Below are 11,186 nucleotides of genomic sequence, written 5' to 3' on the forward strand. Positions count from 1 at the left end.
CCACTTTTTCATTATTGTTTATGAAGGGACAGGTGTTGGAGTTCCTTATGTGTCAGATTTGGTGCTGTCATTCTCAATTCACTTTTGATTTTACCAGTCACTAATGAAGTTCATCATATCTTGAAGGATTATAATCACTTGTGTATCTTCACTTGAGAAGTGTCTATTAAAATAATTTTAACAATTTCAGTGGAGTTATTTCTTTTCTTCTTCAGTTGAAAGAGCTGATTATATGGTACAGGAGGAAAGATTTTACCAAAAATATAATTTGAAAATCAACCCCTGTGATTCTGCTGGTTACAGTTTATCTGTAAAATTAAATCCTTATATCACAAAATACAGTAATACTGGTAAAGAAAAATGTATGTAAATTTTTCATTTAACTTTTTGTGAAAAAGATATTTTATTGCTATTGTTCTTTTTGCCTTCTGTGACTAGGATAGTTTACCTTTTGTAATAACATGAAATGGAATATAAAATACGTTGCATAACGTATGGTGATTCATAATAAAAAACAGATCTATGGATAATCTTTTTAAAACATGCGAAAAAGATCACATAATATTGGAGATATTTTCCACAAAGGTGTTATGTTTAGGAAAAAAGATAATATATTTTTTAACATCTTTATTGGAGTATAATTGGTTTACCATGGTGTGTTAGTTTCTGCTCTATAACAAAGTGAATCAGCTATACATATACTCCCATATCTCCTCCCTCTTGCGTCTCCTTCCCACCCTCCCTATCCCACCCCTGTAGGTGGTCACAAAGCACTGAGCTGATCTCCCTGTGCTATGTGGCTGCTTCCCACAAGCTATCTATTTTGCATTTGGTAGTGTATATATGTCCATGCCACTCTTTCACTTCATCCCAGCTTACCATTACCCCTCCCCCTGTCCTCAAGTACATTGTCTATGTCTTTATTCCTGTCCTGCCCCTAGTTTCTTCAGAACCATTTTTTTTTAGATTCAATATATATGTATTAGCATACGATATTTGTTTTTCTCTTTCTGACTTACTTCACTCTGTATGACAGACTCTAGGTCCATCCACCTCACTACAAATACCTCAATTTCGTTTCTTTTTATGGCTGAGTAATATTCCATTGTGTATATGTGCCACATCTTCTTTATCCATTCATCTGTCAATAGACACTTAGGTTGCTTCCATGTCCTGGCTATTGTAAATAGAGCTGCAGTGAACATTGTGGTACATGACTCTTTTTGAATTATGGTTTTCTCATGGTATATGCCCAGCAGTGGGATTGCTGGGTCATATGGTAGTTCTATTTGTAGTTTTTTAAGGAACCTCCATACTGTTCTCCATAGTGGCTGTATCAATTTACATTCCCACCAACAGTGCAGGACGGTTCTCTTTTCTCCACACCCTCGCCATGATTTGCTGTTTATAAATTTTTTGATGATGGCCATTCTGACTGGTGTGAGGTGATATCTCATTGTAGTTTTGATTTGCATTTCTCTACTGATTAGTGATGTTGAGCATCCTTTCATGTGTTTGTTGGCAAAAAAAAGATAATATTTTTAAAAAGGAACTCTGTGAGGGACGTTGCTAAAGGGTTTTTAAAAGTCCATGAACATATCAGGTGAGAGGTACAAATTATGTGTTGGGAAGGGCAGTGATACCTTTTCATGGGAGAATATGACATAGGATAAAAAGTATGAAAAATGAAAAATAAGAAGATTTGAAAAAATGTGAAGATTTTGACTTAGGCGGCAGATCCTGGCATGAAGCACAAATCATAGTGTACATGGGAATTCTTTGCATTTCACATGGCACAGGCCACAGTGATGTGTAGAAGGAATGCCATTTCACTACAAACACAAAAATACAAATGAACAAACACATGCGAGCAAACGTAAGTGACTAATGTCCTACACTCCTGCCATCAGACACGCATTCAGTCCTCCCTAAGTGAAAGAGGTAGTTGGAGGCAGGTGCAGGGCTTACCCCCAGGTAAACATTGGCATGAATCTTCTTCTGTGAGGACCCGGATCCAATTCGGAAGCTCATGTGTGGTTTCTGTCCACTTCTCAGGTGGAGTTGCCAGGCAAGGCTGGCCATCCGCTAAGACAAGAACACCTTCGCGTGATATGATGACTGGAGGTATGAGGGAGACACGAAAGAAGTGGGGTGGTCCCAGGGTGCTGAACCTGGCCATGGATCTCTCAGGGCCGTAGACATCCCCCCACCCCAAGGTGTGCTATTGGATGTTAGGGTTTCCTCGGATGGGCCCAGTGACTGCAAGCGTGGATTCACTGTTCCTCTTGCTGAGTGGCCTGGGAGCTGTGGATTCCCCAGGCTGTTGGAGTACTCCGGGGTCATTGGATCCTCTTCAGAGCCACCCGGCCTCACAGTTGGATTCTGCAGTGTCCCAGCACGTGCTCGGATGGATGATGACTCCCTCGTATGCATTCCTTGGTAAATCTGAACAAAATAAGTGAGAATGCTCTACCATCTCCTCATTGAAACTGAGGTCCAGCACGTTGCCTCCCTTGGGGGTAGGGGACAGTTAGGAGAGAGGGCCAGCGTTCCCTTGCTGACACGCATGCAAACAACACTCAGGGTGCCAGCATTGGAGGGGATCCTGTCTGAGGGTCGACTGTGTCTACACAGTAGCTGGGTAGTCTATGATCCCAGGTCCTTGGTGAAAGGCTGGTGAGGGATTGCGAGATGGCAGGCTCTCCTGCTGGTCTTAGGAGAAGGAGTGTGTGCAGTCTAGGCCCAGTGAGCTCGCGGCTTGGAGAGGTGTGTTTTGGCCAGGTTCCCACTTTGGGCGTGGCATTTCGGGGAGTGTATTCACTGTGCCCTTGCAGGCTTCCAGCTCCCCTCGCGTGGCAGAGGTCTTCCACTGGAAGTCTGTCTGTGGTCCTCGGGGACAGTGCCTTTGATCTCTGTGAGGTCCTTGGTAGTGTCGCTGTGGCAGTAGAGAAGTGCCAGAATGCATGTGATGGGGTCAGCATCGTCAAATCAGACATGCTTGCAGTCTGTCTTCCCTGGTGTACAGTGTCCCCATGTTCGCATGATGTCTATGGCTTCCAGTAGGGTCGAGTCATCTTGCGGGCAGGAGGAGGGCACTGAGGATGAGGCTGTTGAGTGTTTGAACGTTTCCTCGGATTCAGGGCTCCAAACCCTGCCGGCTAGAAGCTGGCCGGGACGTGGCCGGAAAGGTGACCTAGTTTCCGCCGTGGGGTTTGAACCTGGGTCATGGTTGCTGAAGCCCACCACTTCCCACATGGTGGGCATTCCCACAGGTCCATGGAAAGTGATTTGCCCTAGATGACAAGAAGTAGCACTTGGGCTGAAGTCCATTAGCCCAGAGAGAGGTGCCGGGCTGCATCTTGCCTGTAGCCAGCTGCACGTCAGAGTCGGCACCATCAATGGGAGGTTCTCTTGCTTCCAAAAGCACTGGGAGTGGCCCCAAGTGCACATCAGATGTGCTACTAGCTGGCAGGGTCTCCAGGTCCATGTAGATGTCACACCCACAGCCGGGAGGCAGATCTCGTCGAGTCTTTGTGCTATGGTCACAAGGCGTGGCTGTGGGAGAGCAGGATTCGTGGCCAATTTCAACAGCCCCTGGGGGTCAAAGTTCACAAGTGGCCTCTTGAGGCTAACAGGGGTTTTCTCCATTTAGTGGGGAGGTCCAAAGCCATGGCGCTGTGTATAAGCTGTGGCTTTTACTGTTCAAGTTCTCTGCAGAAGGCAACAGAGACACACAGAGACCAAGACGCGGATTCAGAGGAACACACAGAAACCCACAAGCGCATCCTCGTGCATGCACATGCATACACGTGCAAACACACACATACACCCTCAAACACACCGGTTAACGTAAGTGCCTAACTTCTACAGTCGTGCTGTCAGATACGCAATCAGTCCTCCGTAACGGATAGAGGTCCTTGGGAAGGAGGTTCCAGGATCACACCTCAGTAAATGTTCACATGAATAATGTTCTCTGAGGACCCCAGTCCAATTCTGAAGCCTGAGTGATTTCTGTCCACATCTCTGGTCTGATGACTGCAGGTGCTAAGGAGAACTGGAAAAAGTGAGGCGGGTGCATGTTGGTGAGTGTGGCCGTGGATAGCTCAGGAAGGTAGGCATTCACCCACCCTAAGATGTGCATTGGATATTAGGTTTTCCTCAGATGGGCCCAGTGGCTGCAAGAGTGGATTGACTGTTGCTCTTGCAGAGTGGCCTGAGGACTGTGGATTCCCCAGGGTTTTGAAGTACACCGGGGTCATGGCTGCTCTGCAGAGCCTCGCAGCCTGCCCAGTTATGTTCTGCAGCTTCCCAGCATGTGCTTGGATCGATGATGACACCCTTGTATGCATTCCTTGGAAAATCTGAACAAAATGAGTGAGAACACTCTACCGTCTTCTCATCGATACTGAGGTCCAGCACGTTTCGTCTGTCGGGGGTAAGGCACAGTTAGGAGTAAGGGCCATCGTCCCCTCCTGACATGCATGCAAATACCACCCAGGGCTCCAGCATTGGAGGGGTTCCTGTCTGAGGGTGGTCCGTGTCTGCGCATAAACTGGGTCGTCTATGAATCCCAGGTCCCAGCTGAAAGGCCGTTGAGGGAATGTGAGGGGGCAGTCTCACCTGCTGATCTTCAGAGTCGGAGTGTGGGCTGAGGTAGGTTCAGTGAGCTTGCAGCTTGGGAGGTATGTTTTGGCCAGTGTCACGGTTTGTGCGTGCTGCTTTGGGGGTTAATTCTGGAAGCCAAAATGAGAAAGCTTCCCTGGTTGGAGCCCGGAGACTCAGGCCAGGCCTGCGGCCCTCCCTGTTTTTGCATTTGTCATGGTGAAGTTCTTGAGTGCCCAGTGGGGCTGGAGCAGTGGGTGTGTGGGGGCTGACGTTGGGCATCGGCGCAAGGGAGCTGATGGATTAGGCCTCGGTGTTGCGCTTGTCAGCTCCTGTATTGCAATTCCTGGCACAGTGTTTTCCCCCCGTGGGTCATCGTGGAGTGGGGTGAGATCCGAGTGTTGCATTTAAGCCTGCGTCGTGGCTGATGGTCTGGACAGGAAGGTAAGGCATGGTAAGGACAGGTCCTACGTGATGTTGTGGCATGGGCTGTCATCATTGGGTTGCAGGCTCTGGCCTCGGCTTCTCAAGGATTTGTCATGTACTTGATGGGCTGGCATCACCTGCCTATGGAGAGGATGACTTTGGCGGTTCATGTGGATGCAATGAGGTAGGTAACCTGTGTAGACTTGTGATCCCGTTGCCGGAGAAATGATTCCCAAAGGGTGTCTTGCGTAAGCTAGAAAAGATCGATATGCTGAGGAGTGTGTGCTGGCCTGCTCGGGGTAGGTGAGTTATGCGAACATGCCCTTTGGCCACTTTGTTCCCTAGTTTGGGAATGTGCAAAGCGAAAGTGTTTTTCCCGGAAGGCGTGACGCGGCCGGCCCATGAGGTACGGATGCCTATCTAACAGCCAGAGGTTTATCCGAAGCAGTCCGTTGGCATGGTAGAGATGGGCGCACTGTTGTGATGCCAGGTGTGCTGACCTTGACAGCCACTGTGCCCTTACTGGCTTCCAGGTCCCCTCTCATGGCAGAGGTCTTCCATTGGAAGTTTGTCTGTGATCCTCGGGGACAGTGCCTTTGATCTCTGTGAGGTCCTCGGTAGTATCGCTGTGGCAGTGGAGAAGTGCCAGAATGCATGGTGTGGGTTCGGCATCATCAAAGCAGACATGCTTGCGGTTTGTCTTCCCTGGTGTATAGTGTCCCCGTGTTCGCATGTTATCTGTGGCTTCCAGTAGGGTCGAGTTGCCGTGTGGGCAGGAGGAGGGCAGTGAGGACAAGGTTGCTCAGTGTTTGAGCGTTTCCTCGGGATTCAGGGCTCTGAATCCTGCCGAGGGGGAGCTGGCCGAGACGTGGCTGGAAAGGTGGCCTGGTTTCTGCTGTGGGGGTTGAACCTGGGTCATGGTTGCTGAAGACCACCTCTTGCCGTGGTGGGCATTCCAACAGGTCCACAGAAAGTGATTTGGCCTAGTTGGCGAGAAGTCACACTTGGGCTGAAGTCCATTAGACCCCTGAGAGGTGCCGGGTTGCATCTTGCCTATAGCCAGCTGCAGGTCATTGTCAACGCCATCCATGGGAAGTTCCCTTGCTTCCAAAAGCGCTGGGAGTGACCCCAAGTGCACATCAGATGTGTTAGTAGCTAGCAGGGTCTCTAGGTCCACGTAGATGTGACACTCACGGCTGGGAGGCAGATCTCCTCGAGTCTTTGTGCTTTGGTCAGAAGGCATGGCTGTGGGATAGCGGGAGTCCGTGGCCTATTTCAACAGCCTCTGGGGGTCAAAGTTCTCATGTGGCTTCTTGAAGCTGGTAGGGATGTTTCTCCATTCAGTGGGGTGGTCCAAAGCCAGGGTACTGTGTATAACCTGTGACTTTTACTATTCAGTGTCACTGCAGAGGGCCTCAAGGACACACAAAGACCAGGACGGGGATGCAGAGGCTGACACAGAAACCCACAAGCGCATCATCATGCGTAGTCATAGTCACGCACGCGCACACGCAGGAACACACGCATACACCCTCACACACAATGGCCAACGTACACGCCTACCTTCCTGCAGTCATGCTGTCAGACACACTTTCAGTTCTTGGTAAGGGATAGAGGTCCTTGTGAAGCAGGTTCAGGGCTCCAGCCCAGGTAAATGTTCGCATAAATCATGTTCTCTAAGGACCCAGGTTCACTTCTGAATCCTGCGTGATTTCCGTCCACATCTCAGGTGCAGTTTCTTGGCAAGGCTGGCCGTCAGCAAAGACAAGAGGACGTTTGCGTGGGCTGACGACTGGAGGTGCTGAGGAGAACTGGAAAAAGTGAGGCGGGCCCACGTTTCCGAGCGTGGACGTGGATATTTCAGGATGGTAGGTATTCAACCACCACAACATGTGTCATTGGATATTAGGTTTTCCTCTGACGGCCCCAGTGGCTGCAAGAGTAGATTGACTGTTGCTCTTGCAGAGTGGCCTGAGGGCTGCGGATTGCCCAGGGTTTTGGAGTACTAGGAGGTCATGGCTCCTCTGCAGACCCGCATGGCATGCCCGGTTGTGTTGTGCAGCGTCCCAGCACGTGCTTGGATCGATGGTGACACCCTTGTATGCATTCCTTGGAAAATCTGAACAAAGTGAGTGAGAACACTCTACCGTCTCCTCATCGAATCTGAGGTCCGGCACGTTTCCTCTCTCAGGTGTTTCAGACAGTGAGGAGTGAGGGCCAGCGTCCCCTGCTGACATGCATGCAAACACCACTCAGGGCTCCAGAATTGGAGGGGCGGCTACTGTCTGAGGTTCGACTGTGTCTGCCGTAAGCTGGGTCATGTATGAATATCAGGTCGCTGCTAGAAGACCATTAAGGGAATGCGAGTGGGAAGGCTCTCATGATGGTCTTCAGAGTTGGATTGTGTGCAGGTGTAGGCCCAGTGAGCTTGCAGCTTGGAAAGGTGTGCTTTGGCCGGGATCACGCTTTGTGCACGCTGCTTCGGTGGTTAATTCTGGAAGCCAAAATGTGCAAGCTTCCCTGATTGGAGCATGGAGCCTCAGGCCAGGCCTGTGTGGCCCTCCCTGTCCTTGAGTTTGGCACGTTGAGGTTCTTGAGTGCCCGGTGGGGCTGGAACAGTGGGTGGGTGTGGGCTGGAGTTGGACGTTGGTGGAAGGGGGCTGATGGATTAGGCCTCGGTGTTGCCCATGTCAGCTCATCTACTGCAGCTTCTGGCACAGTGTTTGCACTAAGTGGGTCATCGTGGAGTGGGGTTAGGAAGGAGTGCTGCATTTAAGCCTGCGTGGTGACTGCTGGCCTGGAGAGGAAGGTGAGGTATTATGAGGACATGTCCTGTGTGATGTCGTGGGATGGGCTGTCATCATTGGGTTGCAGACGCTGGCCATGGCTTCCCAAGCATGTGTCCTGTTTGTGGTGGGCTGGCATCAGATGCCTATGAAGGGGATGGCTTTGGCATTTCATGAGGATTCGGTGAGGTAGGTAACCTGTGATGAGTTGAGATTCCGTTGCTGGAGGGATGACTCCCAAAGGGTGTCTTGCGGGACCTAGAGAAGATGGACATGCTGAAGCATTTGTGCTGGCCTCCTTGGAGGAAGGTGAGTTATGCCAACGTGCCCTTTGGCCGCTTTGTCCCATGTTTGGGAATGTGCAAAGTGAAAGTTTTTCTCCCGGAGGGCATGATGCGGCCGGCCCGTGTGTCATGCAGGCCTTTCGAACAGCCAGAAGTTTACGCGGGACAGAGATGGGGGCACTGTTGCTATGCTAGGTGAGCTGCCGTGGACAGGCACTGTGCCCTTTCAGATTTACAGGTCCCCTCGCGTGGCAGAGGTCTTCTGTTGGAAGTCTGTCTGTGGTCCTCGGGGACAGTGCTTTTGATCTCTGTAAGGTCCTTGGTAGTGTCACTGTGGCAGTGGAGAAGTGCCAGAATGCATGGGGTGGGGTCGGTGTCATCAAAGCAGACATGTATGTGGTCTGTCTTCCTTGTAGTACAGTGACCCCGTGTTCGCATGATGTCTGTGGCTTCAAGTAAGGTCGAGTTGCCCTGAGGGCAGGAGGAGGGCACTTAGGACGAGGCTGTCAAGCATTTGAGCATTTCCTCCGGTTTCAGGGCCGAGAAACCTGCCGGCTGGGCGATGGGGAGGTGTGGCCGGGAAGATGATCTAGTTTCGCCGTGGGGTTCCAACCTGGGTTATGGGTGCTTAAGCCCACCACTTCCCACGTTGGGCATACACATGGGTCCACGGAACACGATTTGGCCTAGTTGGCGAGAATTGGCATTTGGGCCAAATTTCGTTAGGCCCTTGAATGGTGCCAGGCTGCATCTTGCCTGTAGCCATCTGCAGGCCGGTTTCAGCCCGCCCATAGGAGTTTCCCTTGCTTCCGGAAGATGTGCTGTTAGCTGGCAGGATGTCCATGTCCACACACATGTGACACCCACGGCCGGTAGGCAGGTCTCATCTAGGTTCGTGCTTTGGTCAGAAGGCATGGCTATGCGAGAGCGGGAGTCTGTGGCCTATTTCTACAGCTCCTGGGGGTCACAGTTCTCATAAGTCTCTTGCAGCTCACAGGAGTCTTTCTTTTTCTTTTGGGAGTCCAACCAGGGTGTTGTGTATAAACTCTGGTATTTACTGTTGGAGGCCTCTGCAGAGGGCCACAGGGACACACAGAGAGCAAGACGCGTTTTCAGAGGCACACGCAGGAACCCACAATCGCGTCCTCGTGCCCAGTCGCAGTCACACACGCCCACGCGCGTGAATACACACATACAGCGTCTCACACACTGGCCACTGTACGTGCCTAACTTCCTGCAGACATGCTGTGAGACACAAATCAATACTCGGTAAGAGATATAGGTCCTTGGGAAGCAGGTTCAGAGCAGAAACCCAGGTAAATATTCGCATGGATCATGTTCCCTGAGGACCTCGGTCCACTTCTGAAACCTCTGTTATTTCTGTCCACTTCTCAGGTGTAGTAGCTCGGCAAGGCTGGCTGTCAGCAAGAAGAAGATGACCTTCGCATACTCTGATGACTGGATGTGCTAAGAAAACTGGAAAAAGTGAGGGGAGTGCATGTTGCTGAGCATGACCGTGGATAACTCAGTACGGTAGGCATTCACTCACCCTAAGATGTGCCATTCTATATTAGGTTTTGCTCAGATGGGCCCAATGGCTGCAAGAGTGGATTGATTGTTGCTTTTGCTGAGTGGCCTGAGGACTGTGGATTCCCCAGGCTGTTGGAGTACTCCAGGGTAATGGCTCCTGTGCAGAGCCCCGCGGCAGCCCGGTTATGTTCTACAGCTTCCCAGCAGAGCTTGCATCGATGACGACACCCTTGTATGCATTCCTTGGAAAATCTGAACAAAATGAGTGAGAACACTCTACCGTCTCCTCATCGAAACTGAGATCCAGCACGTTTCCTCTCTCGGGGGTAGGGCACAGTTAGGTGTGAGGGCCATCGTTCCCTCCTGACATGATGCAAACACCACCCAGGTCTCCAGATTTGGAGGGGTTTCTGTCTGAGAGTGGACCGTGTCTGCACATACTGGGTCGTCTATGAATCCCAGGTCCCTGCTGAAAGGCCGATGAGGGAATTTGAGGGGGCAGGCTCAACTGCTGATCTTCAGAGTGGGAGTGTGGACTGGGGTAGGCCCATTGAACTTGCAGCTTGGGAGGTGTGTTTTGGCCAGTGTCACGGTTTGTGCGTGCCACTTTGGGGGTTGATTCTGGAAGCCAAAATGAGAAAGCTTCCCTGGTTGGAGCATGGAACCTCTGGCCAGGCCTGTGGCCCTCCCTGTCGTTGCGTTTGGCGCATTGAGGTTCTTGGGTGCCTGGTGGGTCTGGAGCAGTCGGTGGGGCTGGCTGGGGTTGGACATTGGCAGAAGGGGGCTGATGGATTAGGCCTCAGGGGTGCCCATGTCAGCTCATCTACTGCAGCTTCTGGCACAGTGTTTGCACTAAGTGGGTCATCGTGGAGTGGGGTTAGGAACGAGTGCTGCATTTTAGCCTGCGTGGTGACTGCTGGCCTAGACAGGGAAGTAAGGCCTTATGAGGACATGTCCTGTGTGATGTCGTGGGATGGGCTGTCATCATTGTGTTGCAGATGCTGGCCACGGCTTCCCAAGCATGTGTCCTGTTCGTGGTGGGCTGGCATCGGCTGCGTATGAAGGGGATGGCTTTGGCAGTTCATGAGGATTCGGTGAGGTAGGTAACATGTGATGAGTTGAGATTCCGTTGCTGGAGGGATGACTCCCAAAGGGTGTCTTGCGGGACCTAGAGAAGATAGACATGCTGAGGCGTGTGTGCCCGTCTTCTTGAGGATAGGTGAGTTATGCGAACATGCCCTTTGGCCGCTTTGTCCCTTGTTTGGGAATGTGCAAGTGAAAGTTTTTCTCCTGGAGGGCATGATGCGGCCGGCCCGTGTGTCATGCAGGCCTTTCGAACAGCCAGAAGTTTACGCGGGGCAGAGATGGCGACACTGTTGCTATGCCTGGTGCGCTGCCATGGACAGGCACTATGCCCTTTCAGAGTTACAGGTCCCCTCGCGTGGCAGAGGTCTTCCGTTGGAAGTCTGTCTGTGGTCCTCGGGGACAGTGCTTTTGACCTCTGCAAGGTCCTTGGCAGTGTCGCTGTGGCAGTGGAGAAGTGCCAGAATGCATGGGG

The 11,186-nt window shown here is 51.3% G+C and overlaps 4 non-coding genes across 4 annotated transcripts; all 4 read left to right on the plus strand.

Annotated features, from left to right (window-relative positions):
• The first annotated feature begins 2,405 nt into the window (after window positions 1–2,405).
• On the plus strand, window positions 2,406–2,498 carry LOC112390327 (small nucleolar RNA SNORD116). Its single transcript, XR_003001243.1, has one exon. It is a non-coding gene; the product is annotated as a small nucleolar RNA SNORD116 (small nucleolar RNA).
• Window positions 2,499–4,321: 1,823 nt separating this feature from the next.
• On the plus strand, window positions 4,322–4,414 carry LOC112390322 (small nucleolar RNA SNORD116). The gene has a single exon (XR_003001239.1). It is a non-coding gene; the product is annotated as a small nucleolar RNA SNORD116 (small nucleolar RNA).
• A 2,693-nt stretch (window positions 4,415–7,107) lies between these two features.
• Window positions 7,108–7,200, plus strand: LOC112390324 (small nucleolar RNA SNORD116). The gene has a single exon (XR_003001241.1). It is a non-coding gene; the product is annotated as a small nucleolar RNA SNORD116 (small nucleolar RNA).
• A 2,640-nt stretch (window positions 7,201–9,840) lies between these two features.
• Window positions 9,841–9,933, plus strand: LOC112390326 (small nucleolar RNA SNORD116). The gene has a single exon (XR_003001242.1). It is a non-coding gene; the product is annotated as a small nucleolar RNA SNORD116 (small nucleolar RNA).
• Window positions 9,934–11,186: the final 1,253 nt, after the last annotated feature.

The sequence above is a fragment of the Neophocaena asiaeorientalis genome, unplaced genomic scaffold, assembly GCF_003031525.2.
Source record: "Neophocaena asiaeorientalis asiaeorientalis breed wild unplaced genomic scaffold, Neophocaena_asiaeorientalis_V1.1 scaffold697, whole genome shotgun sequence".
NCBI lineage: Eukaryota > Metazoa > Chordata > Mammalia > Artiodactyla > Phocoenidae > Neophocaena > Neophocaena asiaeorientalis.